Source organism: Mustela lutreola, chromosome 1 (assembly GCF_030435805.1).
Source record: "Mustela lutreola isolate mMusLut2 chromosome 1, mMusLut2.pri, whole genome shotgun sequence".
Taxonomy (NCBI): domain Eukaryota; kingdom Metazoa; phylum Chordata; class Mammalia; order Carnivora; family Mustelidae; genus Mustela; species Mustela lutreola.
The window spans coordinates 260440130-260457717 of NC_081290.1; the positions used below are offsets into that span (position 1 = coordinate 260440130).

At 36.5% G+C, this 17588-nt stretch overlaps 1 protein-coding gene across 2 annotated transcripts in view; it reads right to left on the reverse strand.

Annotated features, from left to right (window-relative positions):
• The window catches only part of CCDC73 (coiled-coil domain containing 73), a 175304-nt gene that overhangs the window by 135737 nt on the left and 21979 nt on the right, over window positions 1-17588 (reverse strand). The window contains exon 1 of one of the 2 annotated variants that reach the window (XM_059139035.1): window positions 7088-7152. The exons of the other annotated variant lie outside the window; for it this stretch is intronic. The gene's annotated coding sequence lies outside the window, so the exon portion shown is untranslated. Of the gene's footprint in view, window positions 1-7087; window positions 7153-17588 lie in introns of those variants that run through there. 2 annotated transcript variants of the gene reach the window in all.

The window sequence follows — 17588 nt, forward strand, 5'->3', positions numbered from 1 at the left end:
TATTTGCTTCTCCAGTGATTCACTTCAGCAGATATTAACCAATTTTATAATCCATGAAAGGCAAAATTAAAGGACACCATCCATAAAACAGAATAATTCCTATCAGCAACAAAGTGATGTGTGTATTATCTTATAAATTATATGGCCATACAGTGTGGTAATGTAATGAAGTAAAGATGGTAATAATCAAATGCCTAGGGCAAACGCTAATATGCATTTAATCACACAGCATGAAGCCATTTGTCACTACAGTTGAATGCATGTGTACATAAAATACATGAGTCACGTCCTTATTGTTATACTATAACAGCATCAATTTCACACTATCATTTCACATAATAACAATTGGTAGGATTTGACATTAGCTAAAACATTCAAAGAGTATAAGCAAAATCATCAATAGCTTTACAAATATAAAAAACAATGTGGTTTCTCAATGACTAAAACAAAGCATCTCCCCCCTACAAATTCTTTGTTAAAGAAACAGAACTTCCAAGTTTCCTTTTCTTCTTTAAATAACACTTAAATTGGTTTCATCATATTGCCTTTTACTCTTAGGAGCACTCTTAGAACTTGAACTGAATGCTAAAGCAATCTCATAAGGCTATCTCCTTCATAAGTAATTATTACTATTTAAAATATAAAATATGGATGACGTTTGTCACAAAAAGTGCATGCTTGCGTGAAAAACTGTATTCATTAATTACACACAGGCTGGTGTGTGTGTCGATTCAAAAAGATTCAGAAAAAAATGCCATGACATGATCTAAAAATATATAAACATTATTTAATTATCTGATCTTGGATTGGGAACACTCAATGGGAAATCACCTTAACTTCTTAACTTACATAAATATTATATAATAGTATTATAAGTATTGCATTTCCTCAAGCTTATTCCCTCTAAAAGTGAAGGACCAAAGGGTCTTTTATGTATAGGACAGTGCCAAATAGGAACTGAGTACATTTGCAGTCATATTCTATCTTGTATTAGCAATGGTTATGTTAGCCATTATATTTTAAGTTCCTTGACTAGTGACCAAGTCTCTCTCATTCCTGTGCCTTCACATTGCCTAATACAATAATTTACAAAAGTCAAGCACTCGAGATTTTTTTCATAGCACATTGCAATGAATTGACTAGATAACTCCTACCTTTTGGAAAAGGTGAGGAGGATATTTGGAAACCATGAGTCAAATAAGGTAGGATGTACAAGCTGTATGCCCTGTAACCATGATAAACTTTAAAAGAAATATATCACAATCTTGGGGCGCCTGGGTGGCTCAGTGGGTTAAGCCGCTGCCTTCGGCTCAGGTCATGATCTCAGGGTCCTGGGATCGAGTCCCACATCGGGCTCTCTGCTTGGCAGGGAGCCTGTTTCCTCCTCCTCTCTCTCTCTGCCTGCCTTTCTACCTACTTGTGATTTCTCTCTGTCAAATAAATAAATAAAATCTTTAAAAAAAAAAAAAAAAAAATATATCACAATCTTAGAAAAAACTATGGAAGAAAATTCTGTAACGGGGGAAAATGGAAGAGTGTCCACAGTTGGATTTTTTTTAAATTAAACTTATAAAGACAACCAAGACTGATAGGACTTAACACATCTGTTTAAGAAACTGCAAATGATACAAATTTGAATGAATGGTCTTTTCCTTCAAAGTCTAGAAAGATAGAGAACGCATTCATTCAAATAAATGTAAGCCTAGATATGATACTAGGCATGATATAAGACATGACAGAAAAAAAAAAAAAAAGGTGCTCTAAGTGTTGAAGGAATTCAAAGCACATAGTGCCCAACCCTCAATTATTCACCTATAAAATATACTAAACTAAGTTTAAATTTTTATTCGTTAATTTATATATATCATATCTCATTACCAAATAGTTATAAGTACAATAGCAAATTGGAGTAATGATGTCTAGCAATACTTCTAGCAGTAAAAATCTGTTTTAATTCATCTTGGAGAAGAGATTTCAGGCTATTGAAAAACTCAAGAGATAGTTCTCAAAAAAGGATTTTGAGACAGACCCTGAGCAAAGGAAAATCAAATCTGGTTGAAGGATAAGAGGGTAGTTCTCTTACTGACACACACTGATTTAGAACGTAGAAGTCTTTGAACAGGTTTCACAAACTGAGGAGGAAAGAAGATAGAAGATAGTTTAAAGTCGTAAGTAATCAAGGAAAGGGAAGGGAAAGAGAGAAATTGAAACATTTTACATTTTACAGAAAGAAGTCAGTAAAGATCAAGGAATTAAGTGAGGAGGGGAAGAAGTGACATCTAGGAGTTGAGTACTGAGTAACAGATATATGAAAATAATTATAATACAGTAAGGTCATGTGCAATGGTAGAGATCCCTAGCACTATAACAGCAGAAAGTAGGGGCTTCTAATCCAGCAAGGGAAAAATCAAGGAAGAATTGAAAAGTCTGAGACTTCCTGGGGGCGGTGACCTCCATGCTGGGGCTTAAAAATCTTAAAAGTTAAGAAATTAGCAAAGTGAAAAATGAGGTAAAAGTGCTTTAGAGGGGAAAAATAGCATAAGCAAAGGCACAGATGGACACAACATGATTTTAAATGAGGAACTAAAAACAGCTTAAGGTTAGAGTTTACCATGTAAGCCTGGAAGAAGAGATGAGGCATGAGAAGCACACAGTTCTTTGGTCTTTAGGTCCATGTTCAGGAGCTTGAACTAATTAAAACCTTCACACATTCTGCTCTCTTATAGAGAATATTTTCCTCTATCTTTCCTGTTTAAATGCAATATAAAAATCAGATTGAATTTATCTCCTCTGTGATCCTTTTCTTATGAATCCAGTTTACACCATTTCTCCTTTCCTGAACTGTACTTGTTACCCATATCACACGATTATTGTATTTATTGCTCCATTCTTATTGTCTGTTCCCATTATTTTGCACTTTATTATGTCAATTTATAATGCTGCCATAAATGTTATTTGTCATTAAGGAATTGATGTTTGTAGAAGGTTTATTAAGCTCCAGAGGGAAGTGCACTTGGGAGACCCTGATAAGTAATTTCTTAAACTACTATATAAATCATGTATAATTATTAAAATACTGAGTTTCTTAAAAGAAAATATTTTACACTAAAATATTCTCAATTCTCAATAAAATCTTTGCAAATTTCTCCTTGTTTTAAGAAAAGGAGTAGGGATTTCATATATAAATTTTAGAAATTTAATACTTAAATTCTAAAAAGGAATGGTCTGACATGTATAAAGGAAATGAGAGAATTGGAAATTCTCTCCATAAGGATCATTATATGAAACCAAACATGAAATACTCTACTAAAAGTACCATAAATTTGGGGCACCTGGGTTGCTCAGTCGGTTAAGCATCTGCCTTCACAGCTGAGGTTATGATCCCAGGGTCCTGGGATTGAGCTCAGCGGGGAGCCTTCTTCTCCCTCCCCCCACTCCGCTTGTGTTCTCATAAATAAATAAAATCTTTAAAAAAAAAATTAGAGTACTATAAATTCAACTAAGCAATATAACAGAGATCTTTGTATCAAATACATAAACACTCATTTTGGTCACCTTATACATAAAATGTAAGAGAATCTTTTAAGTATTTCTTAACCACTTAAAATCTTTAATTATACTAAATTCCGAATTTTTCCAAATAGGAAAAAAACAAGAGTAAATTTTCAAAATATCCTAATAAGAGGGATTCTAACACAGCTAGAAATTCATTGCTTACTGAATTTAAACTGAAAATAAAATCTTTAGTTTATATTGATCAGTGCCCGAGATTTTCAAAGGCTTTTCTTATTAACAGAAAGATTCCATAGGTCATAAGAAAACTAAGAAGGCTGAACAGCTTCCTGACATCCTTCTGTCATGTCCATATTAGCAAATAGAATAAATATAAATTGTGAAAATTACATTAAAAACTTATAGTAAAAATTCTCACACAATGTCCATACAGCAAAAACATTTTTCCTTAATTATCTACATGACCATTTTCCAAAGTCTAGAGGGCATGAGGTCCAAAAATACATCTCTAAAAATGGGTTCCACTGTCAAATAAATCTGGGAAATGCTGCATACTAACTCCCCATCTTAGAGATTACCATTAGGATACCATTAGCATAGTTAAAACACATTTAAGTTTAACCTCAATTTCACAAGTTTATCTTAATCATGAAACCCTTTTTTTTTTTTTTGATAATTCAAAATGCAAAATAATATTCTGGGGAATATGTGTCCCAAAGAATGTGTTTTGGGAAATTCTAACAATTCTCACATGAAATTGTTCCATGTTCTTACTTTATTCTTGGCTTGAATTGATTATAAAGGATAATTTCCCAACAAGAAATGTGTTATCAGGAGTGATAGAAGCATGTTATCTTCAACAAAGATACTTATCATTTAAAAATAGACTAGAAAAAGGAAAATAGATTTGAAAAAAAAAGTAAATTGTTCATACTAAAGGTAAGTAAATGTTTCATCTGTCTTATTCAGTATTTCAGGTGTATACATCCATTTATACTGGACTGCATGTAAAATGTATTTCTTAATGTAGGCTCTAATCTGAAAGTTTAAGAATGCAAGGAGTTCCAAAAATGCTGTGAGCTGGGTTAAACAGGTTCCTTTACTGTGGGACTTCTGAAAACCTTTAATAAATCCCTAAGAGTGTCTCTAACTGGGGAGCCTGCATAGCTTAGTGGGTTAAGCCTCTGTCTTTGGCTCAGGTCATGATCTCAGGGTCCTGGGATAGAGCCCTGCATTGAGCCCCCTCTGCTCAGCAGGGAGCCTGCTTCTCTCTCTCTCTCTCTGCCTACTTGTGATTTCTCTTTCTCTGTCAAATAAATAAAATCTTCAAAAAAAAAAAAAAAAAAAGTATCTCTGGCCATAGGAAACGTTTTGCTGAAACATCTCACATGACTAGTGTTCCTTAGAACACAATTTAGGAAATACTTCTTGTTGGAAATCAAGCACCCCCAACTGTCCTGAGGTACATTATACGAAACTGATATTCAGTTCTTACCTCTTTCATAATATCCACAGCTTTCTCATCCTAACTGCAAGTTCTTCACTGTTTGGTCAGACTTAACAGTAACCTTAATTTGATTTACATGAAGGAGTAGTGAAGCACCTGTGCGTCAATTCTGGCCCTAGCACTTACCGACTGTGTAGTTATCAGCCTTGTATTATTATTTAACCTCTTTTCCACAGCTTCCTCAATATGGCCTAGGAGACCAATGAAAACACTTAGGTCACCAAGTATGGTATTGGTTTCTTTGTTGTTATGTTTTTGTTTTTAGTTTTAAATAAAATAATGCTCATAAAGCATTTAGTGCAGCGCCTGGCATGTAATATGAAAGATGTCTGTTACTATCAGAAAAACACTGTTATAACACCAGTAGTTATGAAATCCATAGCCAACGCTAAGAAACTAAAAACGCTATGCTGCCACCCAGTGGGCATTAAGATATAAAAACTGATAAACAGGTTCCTTCCTGATACTACGGTATGAAACAGTATAAAAATTAAAATACTCTCTCAACTTACATTAGCACACTTGATAAACCATCGAGTGGGGAATAGAATTCTTAAGAATTCAAGAACTAGTGGGGCACCTGGTGGCTCAGTCGGTTGAGTACCCAATTCTTGATTTCAGCTCAGGTCATGATCTCAGGGTCCTGGGATCAAGCCCTGGTAGGCCTCTGCCTCAGCACTGAGTCAGCCTGAGATTCTCTCCCTCTGCTCCTCCCCCATTTCGCATTCATTCTCTCTCTCTCTCTCTCAAATACATAAATAATTCCTTAGAAAAAATTAAATAGATTTTAAAAAGGAACTCAAGAATTACTTCAAGTTCTCCCTGAAAGCAGGGAGGGTTTGAACACAAAAACTGGCTGAAGACATGACTGGAAAAGACGATTGTGAAGGACTGTAAAATAAACCCCCGCCCCCCGGGTAATGTTTGCTGATTTTCAGGTTGGAATAACTCGTAAGGGTTTTTCCTTCAAGATACAAAACAAAGAGCCATAGGCATTTATCACCATTAAAGCAAAATAGCAAAATAACAAAAATTAGAAGAATCTCATTAGTCTTAGTGGAAGGTTCTTTTTTTTTTTTTTTTTAAGATTTTATCCATTTATTTGACAGAGATCACAAATAGGCAGAGTGGCAGGCAGAGAGAGAAAGAGAGAGGAGGAAGCAGGCTCCCTGACAGGCAGAGAGCCCGACGCGGGGCTCGATCCCAGGACCCTGAGATCATGACCTGAGCTGAAAGCAGAGACTTTAACCCACTGAGCCACCCAGGTGCCCCTAAGTGGAAGATTCTTAATGGAACAATCACATTTTCTAAGTAAGTGTACTGATTACAAAGATTCCCATAAATACCTTGAGAGTTGTTACTGATAATTTCCAAAAACAAAGGTAAATGGAAGATAAAACAATGACATGAATAAAGTAAATCTGTAATTCAACATTATAGGGATTGGCAAGCCAGTCATTTTACTCCCAGAGAAATTCCATTGTGCAATGCCCTGCAGAAGGAATACCATTACTATAAGAATAAAGAAAACTTGGAAAAGTTTCCTCCGGGATTTACACACTTGGGCAACTCCCAGATTTACACACTTCGGCAACCATGCTTCAAACACTCTGCAAAGTGACATCCACCAAAGAAAGCCGAGATTCACTTCTAATGGTTCAAAATGATGCAAACCTTAAGCACCAGTCGTGCCTGAAAATCTTCACAAGAATGCCCGACATGATTACATTTATTCTTAATGCAAACATGAGGTCGAAAAACAAACCAAACAAAACCTAAAACACACATACAGGATGCTCCCGCGCGTCTCTATAATGAACAGACAAGACACTTTACCAACCGGAAGCCTTGATACCGCTTCAGGAAAAGCCGCGAGAAGCCCAAGCAAAGACTATGAGGTCCAGGGGTGAAGGCCTCTCCCTGGTCGGTGGGTGGGGGATTCTAGACGCCACCAACGCAAGTCAGGGCCGCCCCGCAGAGAAGGACAGGTCAGGCAGCTAGAAATGCTGGTGAAAGCCTTAAATGGGTGCTGGTTGTAAAGATTAGAAAGGTTTCTGAGGAGCCCACCTGCAAACTAGAAACGGCTCTGAGTTACCTCAGCGGTCTACCCTCTCACTCCCACAGCTTCCGGTTCACCTTTCCCACCCAGGAGAACTTCCGGTTTCCAGGCCGGAAGCTGGTCGTAAATACACCCGGGGCAAAATGTAATTTTGGGTTACAATAAAAAATTTTTAAAAAAACAGAAACAACATTCTGCAAAGTTTCTCTGATTGCTCAAGGTTTTTCTTTGTTTAAGGAAAATACCTATTGGCTTATCTATCTGTATTTAAAAAAAAAAAAAAACAAAACTTTGCAAGAAGAAAGAAAGATCTGATGTGTTACCTGTTGGGAACAATGGGAACTGTGTGGATGGGCACAGGAAAGACTAGAAGACGTCACTGAACGCCTTTTTATACTTTTTATGTTGAATCATGTGACAGAAAATTAAATGTTGATTTTTTTACGTGAATTAAGAGAAAAACTATAGCTATAAATATACTGATGATCAAAATGAATAAGCAAACAAACATACTGATGATTACACCTACTCCAGCACCTGATATTTCAGGCCTCCTGCATAGTTCTTGCTGTCCTGTCAAAATTTGAAAGAAATCATCCCTGTCCTCAAAAATTTAATCATATATCCAATACAAATCTATCTGGAACTCTTTTCCCTGACTCCCTTCTTTCAGGTCTTCCTCCAGGTGTGACCATATTAGGAGAACTTCCCCAAACACTCTCTATAAAGAAGTAACACCCATAAAACATACTCAACCCCTGCCTTCTTTTTTCTTTAGAGAGAGAACCATCTCTATAGAGATGGTTTATTGTCTATATTCTAGAAAAGAGTATCCATGAGCTATGTCTATTATCTGCTTATTGCCTATATTCTAGAACATGAGCTCCATGAAAATAGAAACTACTTTGTTCAGCTTTGTATACAAAATTCTTCAGAATGCCTGGCATATAAATGTCAATAAATATAGCCTTTCAATTTGGTGTATGCTAACTATAACAGCTATACTCTAACAATGACTAATATTTACTGATAATTTACTATGTGTCAGATAATGAGTTAAGTGTTTTACATATATCATCTCCTTTTACTATCCACAGCAACCCTTTTATCATATTATCATATTATATATTATATTATTATACTTTTTGCGCATTAGGAAAAAAGAGGTTATAAATTTATGAAGAGGTTAAGAAGTTCAACTTAATGACCTCTGATCCCCTTCTAATTCAATGCAAGTTTTCCAATGACTGGTAAGTATAAAATATAACCTGTTCCTAAGGAGAGGTTTAAAATGATTTTCAGAATTTTTTTGTTATCTCTTTTACTAAAATATTCACTACAGATATGTCTAGTTCGATGGAAAATACCCTGGTTTCAACTGAAGTGCCTATTTTAAAATAAGAGTTTAGTTAATCACTTTCAAAATAACCTCATCATTAGGTTAACAAGAATAATAATACTAAGTGTATCTTTTGACCTAGTAATCCCACTTTGGAGATAACATTCCAAGGAGAATAATCAACTAGAGACAGGAGAAGGAAGAATAACAATTTTTACAAAGGTGTTTATAGCCGAGCTCTTTACAGCAGTGAAAATTTTGAATTAATAATCCTGAAATTGTTGGATTTTTTTTTTTAAGATTTTGTTTATTTATTTGACAGACAGAGATTACAAATAGGCAGAGAGGCAGGCGGGCATGGCAAGCAGGCTCCCCGATGAGCAGAGAGCCAGATGCAGGGCTCAATCCCAGGAGCCTGGGATCATGACCTGAGCCAAAGGCAGAGGCTTTAACCCACTGAGCCACCCAGGTGCCCCTGTTAGATATTTTTTAAAACTACATGGTATATCAGTACATTCAAATCCTTCAAAACTTATTAAAAAAATAGGCTTCAATGTACAAAAATGTAAGAGAATTCAAGTATAAAATACAGAACCCAGCAATGGGTATAATGATTAAGGCTATAAATATAGCTGTGAATTCTGAGAATGATCAAAGAAAACTTTGGCACAATGTAACTCATCATTTATATTCATGGAATTATTTTTTCAATTGTTAAAGTACTTAACAGAACTTGATAAATTCTAAAGCCTTACTATTTTCAAGTTACAACTATGTAGACTTGCTTTAAGCTGTAGTAGAAATTTTCTTTTACACACAGTAAAAGAAGCCATGAAATGACCACCCTCGTGGTTCCTCAAAGAATTCCACATACTTCTGCCACTTGCCTGGCATATCCTTATAGTCGCCCTCCTGGCTCTCACCTCCCCCCAACTATCTCACCCCATTCTGAAGTTCTCTTAGTGTTTGCACTTGCTTCTCCCTCTACTTTTCAATCACCCCGCCTACCTAAAAACACATTATTCTTTAAACCTAGCTCACAAGTCTCCTCTTTGAAATTTCATCAACCCTTCACTCCCCTCCAAGCAAAATTAATCATCCCCTCCTTGGTACAATCACTGCATTCTATATATCTTTATTGTAGTATTTACCACACTGCACTACAATTATTTGCACTTTCTTTCTCATAACAGACGGTGAACTCCTTGAGGACAGGGACTCTGATCATATTTACTTTTAAATCTCTTAAAGACTAGCACAGTGAACAGCACATACATAGTCATTAAGAGCAAATGGCTTGATACAAATCCTGACTCGGCCATTTACTACTCATGACCTTGGGCAAGGCCCTCGATCTCTCCACATCAATAAAATGGGGCTAAGGATAATACCTATGGAGGCACCTCAGTGGCCCAGTTGGTTAAGTGCCTGGCTACTGGTTTCAGCTCAGGTCATGATCTCAGGATCATAAGATTGAGGCCCAAGTCGGTCTCTGCACTTAGTGTGGAGTCTGCTTAAGATTCTTTTTCCCTCTTTCTGCTCCTCCTGCTCCTGTGCTCTCTCTCTCTCTCTAAAATAATTTTTTTTTAAATAATACCTATCCCTAAGGTGTAAATATGATAGATAAATTGCATAAAGTGCGTGATACCGTTTCTGGCGGGTTGTAAGTATTCAGTAGGTGTTGATTGTTATCATTATTATTACCACTACTATTGTTATCATGACTATTGTTTCTAAGAACTCAGTATTGACTGGATAAACTAATGAATGAGTGAGCTGTATTTTAGTTGGCTATCAGGCATCTGAATCCAAACCTAGTTGGTGGTAAGATCTTCCTCTTTTTTCTGTATTCTTCCATTTTTGCCTTTTATTTTTTTTTCCTCTGAGAGAGAACATGTAAGCAGGGAGGGGGTATGAGGGAGAGGGGCAGAAGGAGAGGGAGAGAGAGAATCCTAAGCAGGCTCCACACTCAACACAGAGCCCAGTGCAGAACCCGACACAGGGCTCCATCTCATGACCCTGAGATCATGACCTGAGCCAAAATCAAGTCAGTCACTTAACTGACCAAGCCACCCAGGCACCCTCTCCTTTTTGCCTTTTAGCTCTTGGTCCTCATTTCTTCCTCTCATTCAATCTAATATAACTTTACATATATCAGATTGATACGAAAAGTAAAAGCTTTCCTCACTACAAAATCTGTGTTCTTTTTTATGAATAAAATGTGAATCTTTATTATAATGCAGAATAATTTTTACACTTGACATAGATTAAGGCCTCTAATCCAACCCTAACCATAATTGTCAGAGAGTGAACGTATGTCATTTTTACTTGATGTAGCAAAGGGAGTGAGTGTATTTACATGTCTCCCAAACGAGATTCTCCATAATCAGAGCTTTCATATCTTATATTAATAGGCCTGAAGCTACTTAGAATTTGTCATGAATAAGCACAATGACTCCATGGGAGAATAACAGGAGATAATATCTGCATCAAAGAATAATGTTATATGCACAGAGTAAATGAACAGGTTTCTACAGCCTATGGTAGGAAACGGCTATAGTGAAAACAAGTGCTTATAACTTGTTACAGCTCCAGTACTTATCACATTTCATTATAGTTAATTATTTCCATGCTTGTGGGAAGGGATTGTATCTATTCATCTTTGTATCTGCAACCTCAGCACAGTGCTTGGCCCATGATATACATTGTAATAAATGTTTGTGGATATATACTAAAATTTCAAGTCAAAGTTGCATATAGCTCAAAGAATTTCATGTAATAGTTGGGAGCATCATAGATAGTGACAGAAATCTCTCTCTAAAAGAAAAAAAAATCTCTCTAAAATTTGCTGGATATATGGGTTTTCACTCTGACTTTTCACTTTGGCAATATATAAGAAGGTAACATAATCCATTATTTGTTGAATTTTAGTTGTCAATGTCAGGATGATGGATTAATCAAACACAAGATGTCGTGCCTGTATTACATATATGGTGAGAGAAGTGTATTGTGACCTTATGATTTTTTTAGCTTTATTTTATATATATACACTACATAGAAGGAAAAAATTATGTTATTTATATTAGAAAATTTGCATTTTCTAATTAAACATATTAATTAAACATATTCCCTTTTTTTCTAATATACTGGGTTTTTCTTTTAACTTCTAATTCAAATCTTAATGAAAAGCAATGAGACAAACCCAGCAAGTTTATGAAACATATCTTCTCTGGCCCCTCAACCAGATCCTCTTCCTGACCATTTATTTATATCACACTGTTATTATTACACCAGTCCCCCAGGAAATCAGGAGAGAAACTTCAGAGTAATAGTATTCTACTCTTTCCCTCTCTATCCCTCTTCTCCACGTTGCAGGACTTACAATGGATTTGGCTGAAGTAGGTGAAGGGAAGTAAAATAATGAATCGCAGAGTTTCCACTTAACCTATTAGGTAGATCATGTGACCCTTTAATGAAATGGAGAAGAAAGGAGGTTAACATTTTTAGGGGTGAAAATTGTTAACAGGATAACTTTGGCAACAAATAATTAAAAAATTGGGCTGCTGGAGTAGCTCAGTCAGTCAAGTATCTGCCTTCAGCTCAGGTCATGATCCTAGGATTCTATGATCAAGCCCTCAGTAGGGAGCCTGCTTCTTCCTTGCCCTCTGTCATTCCTCCTGCTTCTCTCTGTCAAATAAATAAATAAAACCTTAATAATAATAATGATAATGATAATAATATACTTCAACTCCAATTGAGCCAATCAACAGATAGTAGGAAGTTAATCTCAGATAACGAGAAGTCAAGAGAAGGAGCCCTCCAGATTTGATTCATTAAGTCTTCTGCTCTACCTTTCAGTGGTTGTCTTTGTTTTGCCTTCCTCTGGTGTTAGCTCCATTCTCACAGTGGTAGCGAGATAGCTTTCAGTTCTGAGCATCATATCCAGGGACAATTATATAAGAAGGAAGAAAAAGGGCATATTGTCTAGTAACTACTTGGAATGGAGAACAATCCTGCCAGCAGACATCACTCATCGGCTCAAACTCACATGCTTATTACCTTAAACCTATCACTGATGTGAGAAATGAGATAATCATGATTAGCTTAGATCAATTAAGATCTACTAGAACTGGGAACAGGGTCATCTTCCCCTGAGCCACAAGGTGAGGAGGGGTGTAGAAGACCCAACAAAATCAAGACTCTGACAATAAGAAAAAAAAGAGGAAAGAGAGTTGAATAGGCAACCAATAGCGTCAGCTACAAGAAATGATTCTATTTTTGAAAAAATTAAGTTTATTATCTGTGAGACAGACACCTGAAAAATCAAGAAGGCAACAGTCTAAAGTATTTAGTCCCAGGGAATAGCTTAGATCACCCAGAGTATGAGAAGAGGGCCTCAGTTTGGTCATCTTTAAAGCATAGATGATAATATTACCTAAATTTTTGGATGACTTGAGAGCCAATTGAGATAATAAGCTTAAAGTACTAGATGCATAGCAAATACCTAGTATCTCTAATCACGTATGTTAACCAACATCTCTGATGACTCATTTGTACTATGGTAATACACAATAGAAAGATATTTTCCGGGACGCCTGGGTGGCTCAGTTGGTTAAGCAGCTGCCTTCGGCTCAGGTCATGATCCCAGCTTCTTGGGATCGAGTCCCACATCGGGCTCCTTGCTCGGTAGGGAGCCTGCTTCTCCCTCTGCCTCTGCCTGCCATTCTGTCTGCCTGTGCTCGCTCTCTCCCCCCCTCTCTCTCTGATAAATAAACAAAATCTTTAAAAAAAAGAAAGATATTTTCCATTAGGCAGGCCTCCCAAATATCACAGTTCATGGATGATTGCCTACTCTACCAACATTATTGCTCTCTCTTTCTCTGGTATGATTGCTATATGGAATATCTACCTGTTTCAATATTCTGCTTACAAAGAGTTACTAATATCATAAATGCACAACCAGTTTTCAAGCACAGTAAAATGTGCTTAATATCAGGATAAATCAACCATAATTTAATCTTGTATAATTACTCAAAATGTTTGTCATCCTCTTGATATCTCTTAGAGTCTTCATTAATATAACCTTTAATATTATTGGTATAACCGTGATGATATTGGTTAGTGTTACATGACATCATTATCACTACAAAGAAGTGATAGAAGATTCAGGAGGAAGTTTTATACCAAAATATATAAGCAAGAGACAAACATCACTAAGTACTTAACAGACTTACACATATACAAAATTCTTCCTAACAGAAACTCACTCTACTTTTAAAAGTTTTTCTAACAAACCATTCCTAGTGATTAGTATGCTAAAGTTTGTGAACCACCCTGTTAATAATTACTGCTGTAATAACTACTTTTGTGCCTATCCCAGCTTCAGATCATCCCTTTTTTCTGAAACTTTATTTACCATAACAACTTTTTATTCTACTTTGTCTTCACCAGTTGCCTAATACAACAAACCACATGAAACTTTTATTGAATATTAATGATTACTTATTAATTTGATTCATATGATTCAATTCTTTAGTCAAATCAATTTCATGAGAGAACAGATAAAACAATTTTTACACCATTAACTTAACAACTAGACATTGAACTTTGTATGTTATCATTAGATGACAGCTATTCTGTGTTGCCTTGACCCAAATAATGTCCATTAATTGATTGTACTAGATATTATGATGTGACATAATGCTATAGATTTATCTTTATATTTGTAGATTAGCTTCTAGTTATGACTGACTCTCTTTAATGCAAGTAAGACCTGAAAGTCCATTATGTGAGCATTTTTTAGGTAATTCACTAGATATGGTATTCTTTTCAAATTGAAGATGTCATTTCTAGTATCTCCTCTCTTCATGGTCATAAATTCACTAACTAGAGCTGCTTAAACCACCAGAGAGAACAAGGGACTTGAATCAGCTTCATGTTCACATTGACAGTCAATTGTCCCAGAATGGAGTTACCTTTTGCCTAGGGCTTCAATACTAAACTATTCCTCTCTTCCGTAAGCCAAGTATTTTCCCAGAAATGGTGTATATGAGTTTCTCTGAAACTTCCACACTTTTCCTCCCTCTTCTTTCATACTGTGGTTAAAGATTTAATCTATAACTCCGAAACAAAGATTTACTTAAGCACTATCTGTGTTGAATTTCTTTGATGAATGAAGTAGGGATATTCTTCACTGAGTTTTTACATTGAGATAAAAAAAAAAAAAAAAAAAAAAGCTCCCCACTTTTGCTAAATAATGCTGGGGAATGTTAATCTCTGCCCACCACTCCCTTCTTCCTCCAGAACTTATTGCAGAATATAGATAAGAGATCTACCTGTTTTTCCCCTGACTCAAACTGTGAGATAATGAAGTAGATGCAGAAACAAACTATCTTAAAGGTCAGAAAAAAAATTCTAATCAGGAACAAGTAGTTCTGTTTTTGCAACCCTGGATATACCAACTCAAACGTAAAGAAACTTTTTTCTGTAAGAAGGCATTTCCATCACCCAACCTGAATAGCAAGCTTCTCCTAATACTCTGTCCCAAACTTAAAGTGAAACAATGAATGAGGTGGTTACCCAGATAATTAATCCAATTTTCCCTCCAATTTTCTTCGGTTGCTAATGTAGACATATTTTCAACATCTTACTTTATTCTGTTCATGTTAATGCTGTTTAAAATTTTATACGATGTTCATCATAGGTTAATACCATTTATATACCCATAGACTGCTTATAGACTTTTCAAGGACACAGACTTCCTTCATTTCAATCACAGTAAAACTTTATGACATTAATAGGAATTCCACGTAAGTAGGAAAAGAGTAGAAGAGTTCTTAAAACACACACTTCTATAAAATATACTCAAATTCTTGTTTCTGTCCTTTATTCATAGAGTTCAGTAAATCAAATCACGTGTATGAAACTGTACCCAAAACTTGGATCTGAGTTAAATAAAAAAATAAAGCACAAGGCCAACTTGAAGGAATTTTCTGAAAAAAGTTATTTGCATAAAATTTATCTAACATAGAAATTCATGTTCTGGCCAAATGTGGTTTGAAATATCCTTCTTAAGTCAGGTAGGAAAAATTTCACAAAACCTAGCAAGAGAGACCTGAACCAGTTGGCGGAAAAAAATTGTACTATTTTTTTTTAAGATTTTATTTATTTATTTATTTGACAGAGAGAAATCACAAGTAGACAGAGAGGCAGGCAGAGAGAGAGGGAGAGGGAAGCAGGCTCCCTGCTGAGCAGAGAGCCCGATGCGGGACTCGATCCCAGGACCCCAAGATCATGACCTGAGCCGAAGGCAGTGGCTTAACCCACTGAGCCACCAGGCGCCCCTGTACTAATTTTCACTTAATTTCTACATCTTTATGTCTTTACCCCTCTACCTCCCAACCCCCCCACCCCACTCATGAGTAGCCCCCTGAGCCAGGGCAGGTTGCTCTGTGGAGACTCATGGAACTAACCACTATTACAGTCTCTAAGACTGCTCAAGAGTACCATGAAAGAATTTTGGGGCCAGAAGGAAAGAAAATCCCCAATTTCAGCTATGATTCTTTCTTTGTAAAGATTTTATTTGTTTATTTGACAGAGAGAGATACAGCAAGAGGGAACACAAGCAGGGGGAGTAGGAGAGGGAGAAGCAGGCTTCCTGTTGAGCAGGGAGCCCAATGCAGGGCTTGAACCCAGGACACTGGGAATCTGGGACCTGAGCAGAAAGCAGAACTGAGCCTTTAACAACTGAGCCACCCAGGCACCCCTTCAACTCTAATTCTGATGGTAAGGCCAGAAAATTCAAATACTTTTCCCAAAGCCACATAAGCTATTACTAATTCCAAATCTGTGGTTCATTCTGTGGCCTACTCAGGGTCTAAGACTCATTTTTGGAAAGTCTTCTTTTCTTGCTATGAAATAGTAAACTAATTTGACCCAAGATAATAATAATGTTTAACTCATATTGCCCTATACGAACTTCCCATTATGTATATAGTTGATGTTGTGAACAGAAAACCATTTAAGGGGCGCCTGGGTGGCTCAGTGGGTTAAAGCCTCTGCCTTCGGCTCAGGTCATAGTCTCAGGGTCCTGGGATCGAGCCCCGCATCAGGCTCTCTGCTCAGCGGGGAGCCTGCTTCCTCCTCTCTCTCTCTGCCTGCCTCTCTGACGACTTCTGATCTGTCAAATAAAGAAAAATCTTTTAAAAAAAAATTTTTAAGTCAAAAATTTAAGTTTATTTCATTTACTAATTGTAGCTATTTACGTCAAGCCAAAAGAGCTTCAGATAACATTTTAATTCTTATCGGTTTATATTAACATAGAGGAGAAATCAGCAAAAGCATGGAGAAAAAAAGCTAATCTTTCAAGTAGACTTTTTTTGGGTAGAAGACATCGCCCACCCCCAGTCCCCAGGTTCAAATCACAGAAGTGGGCATACAGGCCAAATGGTCAGCTCATCTTTAGGACAGTATGAACTATACAGGCCGAATGGTCCACATATCTTTAGGACAGTATGAACTGTAGAGCCAGAGCAGCATGAGGAAGAAAGAAGGCACAACAGAGAACTCTGATTTGATTTGGTAGGTCTAATGTTGGGCTGAAAGCTGGTGAAATTTGAAAAGCCCCCACCCCTCCCCACCACTTGATTCTGGGAATAAACCTTTGTTCACAATACTTATGGATAGGCAAATAAAGAAAAATCTTCGGACCTATGAAAATATTCTGAAATTCAGAAGTAAGAAACCACCTAGAAAAGGGGGTCAACCTCTTCCGTAAAGGACCAAATAATAAATATCTTGGGTTTTTCAAGCCATTTAGTCTGTGGCAACAAGACAGTGTTACATTGTAACAGGAAAGCAACTACTATGACCTACATACTCCAAAAGCCCCCAGAGATGCTATATAAATGAAAGAGTGTGGCTGTGTTACAGTAACATTTTATTTACAAATACAGGCCCCTGAGAGCCTAGTTTACCCACCCTTGACCTCGAGTAGTTAGAAAAATGGCTCCCTCTAAACTAAATTTGCATCAAAAACAGGAGAAAAGATTAGCAATTTTCTGATCCTTATTCCCAGTAAGGTCCAAGAATAAATTGCATTTATGAGATCAAAATAGGCATTCTTAAAAGTGAAAGAATTTGAGAATAGAGAAGATCACATTTAAAACATG